The following is a 12192-nucleotide window of genomic DNA, read 5'->3' as shown; positions in this document are numbered from 1 at the left end:
AGAAAGAAGCTTCCACATCGTCCACGCACGATGAGGATGAGGTCTTTGACCTTGATGCCATGCTGCTGAAATATAAGAACTTTGAAGGTCAAAAATTGTTGAGTGTGGTGACCGAGACATTCTGAAGCAGACAAATCCGTCTGGAAGCAACCAAGGTAATGTCAATTTTGTATATTTTTCTCCTCCCATGTTTGAATCATGGTCATTGTGTTCATTATGGTCACAATATGCTGCCCAGTTACTAATGCCTGTAAGGAGGAAAATGTAGCTGAGGCAGAGGATCCCAAAATGGAATCAACCCTGCAATTTATAGCGGTGGAGATGCGGAAGAAGAGAAAGAAACAAATGGAGGACAAGCTATCCCAGGACCCCAAAAAGAGTACTGGCATACTCCCCCCAAAAACCAGAGCATACAAGAAGCTTCAGCTTCTTGAAGCTTTGTATCTTTTTTTTCACGCTATCTTTTTTAGATTGCAACTTTGTATCTTTTTTTGCGGCAATATAAATTTAAGTATTCTCTCTTAGTTTCTCTCCATTTGTGCTCTGTAGTTAAAATTTGTGTGGTTGGCTCAAAATCCCCACCGCCCACTGATGAGGTAGAGCACATTGATCGCTAGCTTCCTTGCTACGAACCAATGCCTTGCTTCCCATTCCATAGAGAGTTGGTAGTAATTGTAGACTTCTCAACAATGTGCTTGCTTGTGTGCATGATAAGCGCAAAGGATTGGAACCCCCAGATTTAAACACGTTGTACTTTGACAAAGTAAAGGGGGATGATACCGTCACCTACTATGTACAAAACGTTACAGAATTATTCTTGTTTGGACTCAGTCAGATAGCAGGTACTTTTCTATGGTCATCGCACACCTGCCACAATCTTGAGAAGGGTATGGACAAGTGCCTATCTCAGGCCAAGCGTTGTCTGAGTGGGTGGCTGGCACAGAACTTCTGCCATGTTAGCAGTTGGGAATATGGAAACCCCCCAAAGCAAATGTTTTTCAAAAATCTAGAAACCTTTTGACACCTCTTTCCTAAGTTCAATAAGTCTAGCACTTTATTGTTGGATGATTCCCTTTATAAGATGTACTTCAATTATCCCAGTAGCTTTGTCATTCTGCTTGGGATAGAAAAGCAAAATGAGAGGCAATGGGAAAATTTCCTCAAAGAAGATGTTCCCACTTTTATAATACAGTGGGCTGAGACTCTTGACAGAGCCAAGACTATTAGGGAATGTCCATTTGATGCCAGCATGGATGAACTTGCACAATTGGGCTGGAATCTGGGGGGTTCACTATGTGTAAAACTACCAAATCATGTGTGTTCAAGACATGTTTGTAAAACCCCTTATTTGTGAATTTTGTTAAGAATATAATGTACCCTTTTATTTTAAAATCTGTAAGTTTTTTTCAAGTTTGAAAAAATAGTGCCCTTCTTTATATATATTTTTGTAAGTTTCAAGAGCTTCAAATACCCTTCTGTTGAACTCACGTGATAGGTTACATTTTTATTAGGTGACCTCCCCGGGAATCTGGCACATGGAAAAGTACGGGCACAACAAAAAATTCTTGCACCAAAAATGTCCCCTCTAGCAACCAATTATAAGCGGCCACGTTGGCAAGGATGGCCGGATCAGCTACTAACTAACTAACTTTACTCCTTGAAAAAGCTAACTCCCTGTAAACCAAATTGTTCTTGTATCTAAATTTGAATATACTATGAAGAATTTGCAAGTCAACTATTACTGCCGTTGTTAACTGGATTGGGTGTTAAGTGTTGGTTAAGTGGTCAAGTAGTCAATAGTGCTCGTCAAGTAGTATAAAGTGCTTCAAAGTGCTAGTCAGGTGGTCCAAAGTGCTGGTCAGGTGGTCCTACGTGGTCCAAAGAGATGTTCAAGTGGTTCATAGTGCTTTTCAAGTAGTATAAAGTGTTGGGGTCAGGTGGTCCAAAGTGGTCCAAAGAGTTGGTCAAGTGGTTCAGGTGGTTGTTAAGTGGTGGTGTAGTAGTACAAAGTGCTATCCAAGTGGTTTAGGGGTTGGTCAAGTGGTTCAAAGTGCTAGTCAGGTGGTGCAGAGTGCTTGTCAAGTGGTATAAAGTGCTAGCCAAGTGGTTTAGGGGGGTGGTTAAGTGGTTCAAGGGGCTTGTCAAGTGGTATAAAGTGCTTAAAAGTGATGGTCAAGAGGTCCTAAGTGGTCCAAAGAGCTGGTCAAGTTTTTCAGGGGCTGGTAAATGATGGTTAGGCGGAACAAAGTGTTGTCCAAGTGGTTCAGGGGGTTGATCAAGTGGTTCAAAGTGCTGGTCAGGTGGTTCAGAGTGCTTGTCAAGTGGTTTAGGGTGTGTTCAAGTGGTTCATAGTGGTTGTCAAGTAATATAAAGTGCTTAAAAGTGCTAGTCAAGTGGTCCAAAGAGCTGGTCAAGTGGTATAGGGGGCTAGTAAAGTACTCAAGAGTGCTTTTAAGTGTTTTTGGGGGCTGGTAAAGTGGTTCAAGGGGACTGGTAAAGTGTTGGTCAACTGGCCAAGTGCTCAAAAGTGCTTTCAAGTGTTTTAAAAGATTTTTTTAATCACTCTACTATGAAAAGTGCTAGCTTTTCAGTAGGGGTGTTTAGCTGTAATTTTAGAGGACAGTAGTCAGGTGATCCCCTCCCCCCCCCCCCCCCCCCCCCGAGCTTTGATGTAATCCTTCCTGACTCTCTTCAATATAGCTCATTGCCTCCCTTTTTAAAAAAAAGTGCTAGCTACTATTACAAGTGCTAGCCAAAGTCAAATTTATAGAGATTAATCTTACAAGTTCTCCTTTGGGGACATGCTGTTATAGATTTGCTTGAATATGTCATTTGACATATCATATACATTTTGCTCACCTTCCCTCGGGGACATGGAAAACCTGATGCATCGCACTAGATGGGAGTAGATTAGAGAACTGGGCTTGTTTTCCAAAAGGACATAAGTATCATCTTGGCCATTTACCTTGCCATAGAAAGGCCCTCAACCACATACGATTTTTTCTTAATGATGTTGCGCCATTGATCCTTTTCCTCTGTTTTGGTCATGTGCTTTGTGTTGGTGCATTTTAGGACGTAGAAGTCTGGACTTGCCTCCTCTACAATCATTGCAAAGTTTTGGCCAACCATCAAGGCATCGCTCAGGTCATCGTGGTGGCCAACATACATGGGGGTGCATTCATCCTCATCCTCGCTTGACACTTCTCCATCGCTTTCATCTGTAATTGTGGGTTGTATTTGCAAGTATACCCACCCTTGCACATGATCTTTGTTGGCACATATCCTCCATTGACCTTTGTTGCATGCACCACAAAATCAAGAGAGCAATTTGTGCCTTAGTCCACGCCTATCCGTCTAAGTGTAGCCATTGACACAGTGCCAGGATCAAGATCCTGTCATGTGCTTGCAATCCCACTCTATAAATCTATCGACATCACCGAGCTTGACCTCCCAAAAAGCACGATCGACTTTCTTGACTGTCTGTGGGCATTGATTTCTGAGAGTTGCATTGAGAAATGCAACAACGCTTGAATCGTCATGCATCTCCCACCCGTCAAATTTCAACTGCTCCTATGTGAGAGCTCTTTCGACCACTACACCAGCCCCGTCGTGTTCACCATTTCCATGTCTTGAAGCAAAGAAATTTTGCATCATTTTGATGCCTGTCATATTGAAGAATCATGCAACAAAATAGAATGGACGCCTTGCTTTGAGTTGTGACACAGCACCATCCGAGCACACCCAATGTCACTTGACACTATAGCCGTGTCTTTTCAGCCATTCATTGTGCAAAAGAAAATAGTGCTGCACAAACAAAGTGTCATGTGTCTTGTCATCAGAGATGTAGAAGTTTGTCGTCTTTTGTATAACACCAAGCACATCACGTAAGTATGAAATGTGAACAAAGATTGTGACCTGAGATGAATACCAATGCATTGACTGGATCTCGTTCTGCACCTTGAAGGACTAATTCTCTGCAAAATCCACTAAAGACACCACTACATCATCAAAAAATTGGCCAAACACTCCTTGAACTGTTGAGCTTGCTACTTGTACAAGTAGTTGTGTTTGATGAACTTTCCTAGTTTCCCTCGGAGCACAAAAATGAAACTCATCGGACTGAGCTGCTGAACCACGAGGTCCTTTTGACATTTATCTAGGCCTTCTTCATCCTTTTCTTGTGTAGGACCCTTGTCAAAAACATTGACAGTCATTCTAGAGATACCATCACTCTCTTCGATGAGACACAACGAGAGCCTTTCAATCCCGCAATCAATGCATGTTCCCAAAAGACATTTGTTGCGATGAAAAGTAATATCAGTTGCTTTGGACACAATACAATTCCCATAGTTCTGTCAAGGATGAAAAAGTGGTTTTTGATGCTGTGCATTGCACTATTCCACCACTCGAACTACACACAAGACAACTTTAAAAGCATGACGTTCCATGTAGCCCATATCTTCCATGACGCATCTGATTTAAGCCTTCCTTCAAGTAAACAAGTTGAACATGGTATTCACAACAGCAGGTGTTGCGGTCCTTCAACTTGCGTACGAAGTATGTCTTCAGACCCTCAAAGCATCTAAGAGACATCCTAATGTTAGAATGATCCTCTTGGAACCGCATGGACAAATCCCTCTGCCACACAAAAGAAATTTAAAAATACTATAAAGTACTAAAATCTAGTTGCAACACCTACTATTATCACCTCGGGGTGTATTTTTTCAAAAGTAGGTATGACTTCACCTTTTGTCCACAAAAAAAGTAGGTATGTCATTTCTCCACCTTTTCAACCAAAGTGAGGTGGGGTTGGTTGAGCAGTGGGAGTCGGTGAAGAGTGGGAGTTGGTGTCCACTAGTGAAGCACTTCAGTGCACTTGGAGAACACTTTTAAGCATTTTGCAGCACTTTAAAGCACTTTGGGGCACTTGAAAGTACTGTGAAGCACTTTGTGGCACTTTCAAGAACCACGTGGCACTTGCAAGCAACCTGTCATGCACTTTGGTGCCCTTTGAAGCACTCTGCAGCATTGTAAAGCACTTTGGGGCACTTGAAAGCACTTTGAAGCACTTCAATTCACTTTAAGAGCACTCTGAGGCACTTTGTGGCACTTGATAGCACTCTGAAGCACTTTGGTGCACTTTGAACTACTTTGGTGCACATTAAAACCACTCTAAACTACTTGGTGGCACTTTAAAAGCACTTTCAAGCACTTTGTGGCACTTCAAAGCACTCTGTGGCACTTTCAAGCACTATGAAGCACTTTATAACAGTTTCAAGCACTATGAAGAACTTTTAAAGCATTATGAAGCACTTTGGGGCACTTTGGTGCACTAAATAGAACTGTGTGGCACTTTGAAGCACATTGAAGCACTATAAAGAACTTTTTGATTGCTTTCAAGCACTATGAAGCACTCTAAAGTACTTTGAAGTGCTTTTAAGCACTTTGAAGCACTCTACAATACTTTAGAGCACTTTTGGGCACTTGAAAGCATTGTGAAGTGCACTTTAAGGGCTCTTTGAAAGCACTTCAGTGCTATTTAAGAGCATTCTGAGACACTTTATGGCGCTCTGCAGCACTCCAAAGCACTCTAGAGTTTAGATAGCACTCCAAAGTACTTTGTGGCACTCTCAAGCACCATGAAGCACTTTAGTGCACTTTGGAAGCGCTCTGAAATACTTTGAAGCACTTTTTGGCGCTTTCATACACAGAAAGATGCACTTTTCTGGCGCTTTCAAGCATTTGTAGGCTCTAAGTGATGCACTTTGAAGCACTTTGAGACACTTATAAAGCATTTCAAAGCTTTTGCAAGCACCCAAAATCACTAAGTAAAGCATTGTGACACACTTTGAAGATGTTTTGGCTGATATACCTGAGGTAAATCAAGGAGATGCACCGGATGCACCACATGTGCCCCCTTGTTGATTCTCTTTTGAACGACATCTTTCTTGTTTGGGGAGATGCGGCTTTCCATTGACCAGAATTGAAACACGACCCAAAATTACTAAGTAAAGAATTGTGACACACTTTGAAGATGTTCTGGCTGATATACCTGAGGTAAATCAAGGAGATGCACCGGATGCACCACATGTGCCCTCTTGCCGATTCTCTTTCGAACGGCATCTTTCTTGTTTGGGGAGATGAGGGTTTCCATTGAACAGAATTGAAACACGATTTCTCTGATTTTGATTGTTAAGGTACTGGTCCTGTGTTGTTGACGTTGACACGTGTCTAAGGGAAGTGACCCCTCCTCCATATCAGTTTGCAGCAGAAAACTGGCTCCCGTGACATTTCTTTGATGAAGTCCTAATGCCTTCGCAACATCATTATTGCTCATTACATCGTCAACCCCATTGAGGCATGCCATGACAGTAGCCCATTTCAAAAATAGCTCATTGTTTGAACGAGGAGTCTTCGCCTCAGAAAATGTATGACAAATGTTTGAGAAAATCAGCCTCCCAACTGTCTCTGATGTGGGTTGCAACACTAAGAATGTTGGATGAGTGAGAAGTTGATGTAGAATGCTCCATTGAAGACCCTCAAAAAGCCCTTTAGTTTGATTACGCCAACTCTTAGCAACTGCCCTACACATTTTCTTTGCCTCCTGCTCATCAATGTCACCATCCTCTTGCGCTTGTGCCATCCTTTTTGCATGTTTCTTTGTTCCTTTTCTTTGCATCCTAGTAGTTTTGTAGACTAGACGGAAGATCCCTTGGGATATGTTGTATAGTAGATAATGGAGGAAGTTGATTGATTCAGTTTTTGTGATGGTTTTTGTGCACATTTGACCATACATGATTGTTCATACATAGATAAAGGGCATATTTTGCAAATCCTGTAAAGTATGGTTGTCTGGCGTGTTTATAGTAGGCAAAAGTTTGACAGAGGATCTAAGTCAAAACTCTCTCTCTCTCTAAAACTGTCTGAATGCAAATGAGGTTTAACTTGACCTATATGTGCTCGGCTTACCCTGGAATCTATGTGCATACTTACCTTACTTGCCCGTATTTCTCATGCCATACCAATGTGGCTCAGACGGCTCGTGAATTTGCATTGTGGTTGTTGATTTCCCTTGATTTTGCAATTTTGGTATGTTGCAAGTTGGCCGAAATTTTGATAAGTGCCAAATCCTTCCATATTTGTCGTGATCAAAGCTCTTGCTTTGTAGATTTGGTGATCGTTTTCAAAACTTAAATATGAATTTCTTAGCTTTGTTTATTAATTTTTTATCATTACAAAGTTAAAAAGGAAAGAAAATTGCTGAAGATTATAATTGATTGGCCAAACATTTGGCAGGATTATTCCTCACACGCATATGTATATACTCTCTCTCTAGGAATCTCTCCTGTCAAAATTTGTCCATATGGCTCACTATTATGCCTGATAAGGAAAAATTTCTACTAAAAAACCAATAAAAAGAAAAAAATAAAGCAATAGAACAGACTTTATACAATACACACATAATCTTTCATCCTCTTGCAAGTTAAGATGTTGCAATATGCTGTTTCAACTATGGTTACCCCCCCCCCCCCCCCCCCCCCCCCCCCCCCCCCCTTCCCATCCTAAGTCATCTCGAATGAAGGTTTGTGCAATGTGCATGGACGCAAATAACATGTTTATGCAAGGCTGTGAAATGTGGCCATATCATGCTTATGGAAGAAATGAATTGGGTAATGCTATGCTCTACAAAAGGTGGTATTGAATGGATTGTTTAGTGGTTTTTTCTATCAAGGTTTCATCTAAACTACATTTGTTAAACAAAAGAAGCTGAAGATCAATCACCCTTTCTTTGATGGTTGGTTTAGTGAGTACAATTGGCTGGTTGATGATTGGGCTTTGCTTGTCTTTGGGGGGGGGGGGGGGGGGGGGGTGGGAAACGAGAGAGCTTTTGGAGAAGCTTTTGAGGAATCTTTTTCTAATATATATACTAGGGTAGAGTATGCACTGCAAAAGCTCTCTACTGCAAAAGCTCTCTACATGGTTGGAGCTCGTGCCTTCAAGAGTGTTTTTTGTTATTAGGAATTGGGTGTTAGATTATATCATCCGCAATCCATAGAGCACACCATTCAAAAATTAACCAAAGAGCAAGACAGAAGTCATCTCCTCGAACCATGAATTCTCACACAACTCACTTACATCCAGTGAAAAGTACTAGAAGATGACAAAGTGGCCATGCTTTTAAGTGCACTTCCACCCTCTTATGACCACTTAGTCACCATCCTTGAAGAAAAAGAATCAGCTCCAACATTTCAAGATGTCAACAATTCTCTTCAAGTAGAAGAGAAGAAGCAAAAATGCTCATCGATATCATCAAGAGGAGCTTTTTGTCATATCATCACCAAGGGGAGATATTCATCATCAAGTGTAAAGAAGTGTTATGATTGTAGGAGAATGGGACATGCAGAGGATTGTTACACCAAAAAGTATTGTAACAAATGTAGTAAGAGGGGGCATCCTCCTTCTTGGTGCTCCTCAAGTGGAGGCAACAATAGTGGAGACAGCAGCAGTGGCAGCAACAACAACAGAAATAACAAAGGTAAGAAACTTGTAAGAGGGTCAGCTCATGTAGTGGAGGACGATGAAGAAGAAGAATACAAAGGCAAGAACAACCTTATCTACTATGACATGAGCTCTATTGCTATTGGAGGGTTGTACATGCTATTGATAGAGAGGTTTCTTGTTTGAAAACATGGTTGGCATGGTGGGATGTCAGAGTTTCACATTGGGAAAGATTGTTAAGTGGCGATCAAAGCTAACAAAAGGATCTCAGACCAAAGTTGATTTGGGCAGATGCATGATAGCACAATTAGTTAAAGAGGTTATCATTGTGTAAAATAAGACACATGTTTTCTATGCCAGCATAGATGGGTCAAGGGCAAAGGGAGTTACATCCTCTGTGACTTTGTCTAGTTTTCCGCATTGTACCTATGAAGACTTCCAAAAGAGAGAGTCCAAGAGACTGAAATATGTGCCATGCAAGCATATCTACTAAGTGTTTCTCCATATTTGGGGTTTGGACTCTCAATCCCATGAGTTCATGCACCAAGCAACCTTGACAAAGGTGGAGCTTTTTTAGGCTTTAGGTGAAGCACGGCCAAATATATAGTAGTAATTCAAGTCTCTTGAGTTGTAATAGTTTTGTGTTGTAGCGTATTTTTTCGTCAACCATTTCTGCGGTATAGTGTGGCATGTAGTGTTTATCTATGTAAGCACAACTTTTTGGAGTTAGTTTTATTAAGAGATTCTTGCTTTTAGTATTGATGCTCTCTTTGCTAGCATCATTTTTCATATGTGTTGTTGACTATGTATCAATGTGTATGAACCCTTTGAAGTAAGAGTATAATTCTTTTGTTTGAGACTATTTGAGATGCAACTTCTTTACTTCGCTATCCTATCATCTACAAAGTAACTATTGAGGTCATGATCTGGTCTTTTTCAATGTACCTGCTTGCTCGGTTTCTTGTCTCGCTCGAAATTAGTTGCTCAAGGATTGGGATTCCTCAAATATCCTTTCATGTTGAAAAAAATCAATTCCAAGCTTGCATTACTGTTAGCAGCAAGCTAACACGGACACCATTTTTCGGAGTTCTCTCTGTAAAACATTTATTATTTTGATAAATCGGCAATATTGTAACTCCTATTTTCTCGGATAAACTCTGTAATCACTGAGCCGGGGCTACAAGCTTCCAGATTGTATCAGCCAGTTATTTCCCAGCTTTGGTAGAAGTCCAGATGATTAGTTTTGACCACCCAAAAACCTTGGCTAAGATATAAAAACCAAATTTTGTAAGTTTTTGGATAAGAAATACACAGCGTGAGCTAACAACGCTCACTCCTCTCCTTCTTGTGCTTCCTAATCCCTCCCTGGTTGTCACATTGTAGTCGCGTTTGTTGTATTGCAATCGCAGATAAGAGCTCTAGGCATTGACGTAAGCAGTTCACAGTAATTCGTAGCTTTTGGCATCGCTGACCCGTGGCCTAATTTCATCCTAATTAGGAATTTACACTTTTAAATAAAAAACTAAGCATAGGCGGGGTATTGAGGCATCATTGCTAAGCATTTAGATTCATTCTGGGTCGAAAATGACTAGGTCAAAAATCCATTGCTGTTAATAATCGTGATTTTGGAACTTTACCTAAAGTGGGATTTGAGACCATAAGACATGTCCTAGAATTTTCGTTACGTTTGGATGTCATTTGATGCTGTGACGGATGTGAATTGTTGTCGCTGAGCGATTGGCTTTTGGTGATTTCAGTCACTTGAGTGTAACTTGAGTTAGATGCGAGTTGATAGTTGTTTTTCGAGAGATTGAAAACCTCTTGTAGCCTCTATGTACTAGTCAAATTGGCTTCGTCCCATGGATTGACAATTTAATCGTGGTTTGTGCTTATATTGCAATAAGATAGGATGGTGAGGTTAGACGTACGTCCCACATTTGGCAACGTTGTCGGGGATCAAAGAGACCTAAACTAGGGAAAAACACAAGCATCTTGTGAAGTTATCCTTCAACTTCCTCTAGGTTCTCCCAGAGTTCAAAACTTTCTTTTAGAAATCACATAGCTTAAGATTGTCGTCTTTTTTTGTGTAGAGGTATCTTGGACATAACCGTACTTACTAAGTGCCTTTAGGATTGTAGGATTGTAGAATAAGATTAGGATTTTAAGAATGATTGGTAGAAGAGGCAAGTCTTAAAATCAATGCTCAGAAAAATGTAAAACACAAGAAAACGAGTCTTTGTGGACACTTTCCACAACCCCATTGCATGAGAATCTAATTGTATGGTAAGTAGGATCCGAGGTGGATTTCAGAACATTGCTCTCTGTGAAAGAATCAAGTGTGAGTTGTTACTGGAAGTTGCAGAATTTTAGGTCTACGGCTAGAAATAGCTCGAAAAGACTCGAAACCACTCAATCCGAGTGGAGAATAAGCCTAAAAGTTTTCTGAACCAGTTGGTAAGCTCAAAGACACTTCGAGGTAAAAAATTCAAGAGTTGGCCAAAACTCAAAGTATTTACTTTGTCTTGATATTTTAGGCCAAATTAAGTTTTGACTTGATTCATAGGCTTAAAATAGCTCATGTAAAGACTGCCTTTGGAAAAAATTGCAAAAAAGTGTTCATTTCAAACATGAAGTTAATAATCGCGATTATTAACTTTCTACTCTAAATTGACAAAGGTCCATACCATTGACTCATTGCATGTGTACAAACAACTTTTGTAAAGGCCCAAGAGATTTGGATCACTAAACTGGCAAAAAACTAAAGTTTGTACTGACTTTTTGAATCTTGAGTGTAAATTGGGGAAAATTTGTCCAAACTTGTAGGAAATTGATTCATAGGCTTATATTGATGTGATAAACATGTGTACATGCTCAGTTGACCAAAAAGATGCAAAAATGTGTCAATAATGATAAATAATCGCGATTATTTACATCTGTCTCATTTTTCAACTTTTTTGACCAAGTCAGCATACCACTAGTTTTACCATGTTGTAATAAGCCCACAAACCAAGTTTGGTAAGATTTGGATCACTGGATTGAAAATTGTGACTACAATTGCAAAGTTAGTTTGCAGACAGATAATTGATGACCATTTGACCAAAAATTGTCCAAACTTGATGAAACTTGGCTAGTGGCCTTAACTTAAGGTGCTTAACATATCTGTGTCAAAGTTGGGGCAAAAAGTTACAAAAATATAGCTAGAGTAAGTAATCGTGAATATTTACATCTGCTTCAAAACTTGAGAAATTTGCAAGTTTGAGTGTACCACAAGGTCAAGCACATCAAGTAGACCTCACAAATCAATTTTGGTGAAATTTGGATCCCAAAAGTGAGACTTAAGCCAGATTTTGGAAATCAGATTCTGCGAACACAAAACAGTTGATAAACTTGATAAGATTTTGTCCAAACTTATTGAAACTGTTCCAGGGACTTTAATAAGTTGTATACTTGCCAAACCAGTCAAAAAAGTGCCCAAATCGTGATTATTTACTTCTGCTATTCAGAGACATCAATTTTGACTTTTGAACTTATACAGTGTTAGACCAACATAATATTAAGCCACTGGGCAATTTTGAGGTTTAATCGGATCAAATTGGTACATGTACACTTAGTTTCTAGGCTGCAGATCAAACCTTTGATTTTTTGCTAAGCTCGAATTTGAAAGTCAAATTTTGACTCCCATAGCTCGATTTG

Source organism: Adiantum capillus-veneris, chromosome 6, assembly GCF_014529385.1.
Source record: "Adiantum capillus-veneris isolate H3 chromosome 6, ASM1452938v2, whole genome shotgun sequence".
Taxonomy (NCBI): Eukaryota; Viridiplantae; Streptophyta; class Polypodiopsida; order Polypodiales; family Pteridaceae; genus Adiantum; species Adiantum capillus-veneris.
The sequence above is the reverse complement of the archived record's forward strand: the minus strand, read 5'-3'. Positions refer to the sequence as shown.